Source organism: Cicer arietinum, chromosome 7 (genome assembly GCF_000331145.2).
Source record: "Cicer arietinum cultivar CDC Frontier isolate Library 1 chromosome 7, Cicar.CDCFrontier_v2.0, whole genome shotgun sequence".
In the NCBI taxonomy this organism is placed as follows: Eukaryota; Viridiplantae; Streptophyta; class Magnoliopsida; order Fabales; family Fabaceae; genus Cicer; species Cicer arietinum.
Window position 1 is genome coordinate 41,421,520 of NC_021166.2, and position 1,938 is coordinate 41,423,457.

Consider the following 1,938-nt stretch of genomic DNA (forward strand, 5'->3'; position numbering starts at 1 on the left):
TTTCTTCAAAAACCTTGTACGCATCATGGGAATCCAAAAAACATCAGACACAAACCCATTTCTTCAAAAACCTTGTACGCATCATGGGAATCCAAAAAACATCAGACACAAACCCATTTCTTCAAAAACCTTGTACGCATCATGGGAATCCAAAAAACATCAGACACAAACCCATTTCTTCAAAAACCTTGTACGCATCATGGGAATCCAAAAAACATCAGACACAAACCCATTTCTTCAAAAACCTTGTACGCATCATGGGAATCCAAAAAACATCAGACACAAACCCATTTCTTCAAAAACCTTGTACGCATCATGGGAATCCAAAAAACATCAGACACAAACCCATTTCTTCAAAAACCTTGTACGCATCATGGGAATCCAAAAAACATCATTTTTTTAAAAAGCGCTGTAAAATGTTGTTCTAAAGCGCTTTAATGGTGCACCTTTTACAGCGCTTTCGTGAGAAAGCGCTGTAAAATGTACAAGAAAAGCGCTGTAAAATGCAGACCCATAATATGAAATTATGGGTGGGCATTTTACAGCGCTTTTTTGAGAAAGCGCTGTAATATGCACACCCATATATGAAATTATGGGTGGGCATTTTACAGCGCTTTTTTGAGAAAGCGCTGTAATATGCACACCCATATATGAAATTATGGGTGGGCATATTACAGCGCTTTTGTGAGAAAGCGCTGTAATATGCCCACCCATATATGAGTTATGGGTGTGCATTTTAGAGCGCTTTTTTGAGAAAGCGCTGTAAAATGCACACCCATAACTCATATAATGGGGTGCATATTACAGCGCTTTTTGTGAAGAAGCGCTGTAAAATGTGCATAACAAGTGCGCGTTGTATTTACATGTTTTATAGCGCTTTTTTAAAAGCGCTGTTGTATCATTTACAGCGCTCGTTTCCACAGCGCTTATTTTTTTGAAAAAGCGCTGTAAATGGCTTAAAAAAAGCGCTGTAAAATCCGTTTTTTCGCGTAGTGACTTCTCCTCGCTCTCTCTCACTCAGTTTTTCTCATTTTATTATTATTTTTATTTCTCTTATCTCTATTTCTTTTTCATATTTTATTACTTCCTATTCTCTTTCCACATTTCCAATGTCCTATTATCTACGAAGCGCAATAGTGAGAATCTAGTGAGATTTTGTTCTTGAAAATAGAGTTTTATTTGTCTTAATTTAAGGATGATTGATTTATATTTTATTCTCTATGAGTGTGTGTTTATCTTTTTAGACTTAGCTGTTTTGAATTGATGTCAACACTATGATAGTTTAGAATTGGTGTAAATATATACCCCTCTATAATATGCTCATGCCAAGATGGTTTAAACCAAAGCATTCTATTAAAAACAATGTTTTTCCATTTATGACATATGAAATTCAAGTTACTCAACAAGAAATTCGAATTACGTGTATATATTTTAAAAGCCTATAATCGTATATGTAACATGTAATTCGAATTATCCTACTTTCATAGGTAATTTGAATTGCATTCATAGATAGTTCGAATTACCTTTTCAAACTTCAGGTTCACAATATTTATGACTTAAGTTATTCAAATTACCTATATATCTAATTTGAATTACATGCTAAAAATATGTTTTTTTTTAAAGATGTTTGTTTATTAATTGTTTTGTCTATATAAGTCATAACACTCATATTTTTAAACTTGAACATTCATGTCTTCTTTCAAGTTTTCTTATTTCATTAATTTCTTCAAAAACTCTTATAATGTATTCATCAAATATAATCAATTTTGAGAAATACAATTGTTAGGATACATTATAAGCAATTGAGTGTTTTAAAGGTTCCATTTATGGGATCAACCTGTAACCTAAACGAAGATATAAGTATAATATTTTAACCTCAAAAGGTTTTTTTTTGTTGTTGAGTTTTTTATATTTCAAAGTTGTTCATGGTTGGATTGG

At 32.4% G+C, this 1,938-nt stretch overlaps 2 non-coding genes across 2 annotated transcripts; both read left to right on the forward strand.

Moving 5' to 3' along the window:
* The first annotated feature begins 524 nt into the window (after window positions 1–524).
* Window positions 525–654, forward strand: LOC113787837 (small nucleolar RNA SNORA69). The gene has a single exon (XR_003474359.1). It is a non-coding gene; the product is annotated as a small nucleolar RNA SNORA69 (small nucleolar RNA).
* A 5-nt stretch (window positions 655–659) lies between these two features.
* On the forward strand, window positions 660–783 carry LOC113787920 (small nucleolar RNA SNORA69). The gene has a single exon (XR_003474439.1). It is a non-coding gene; the product is annotated as a small nucleolar RNA SNORA69 (small nucleolar RNA).
* The last annotated feature ends 1,155 nt before the right edge of the window (window positions 784–1,938 follow it).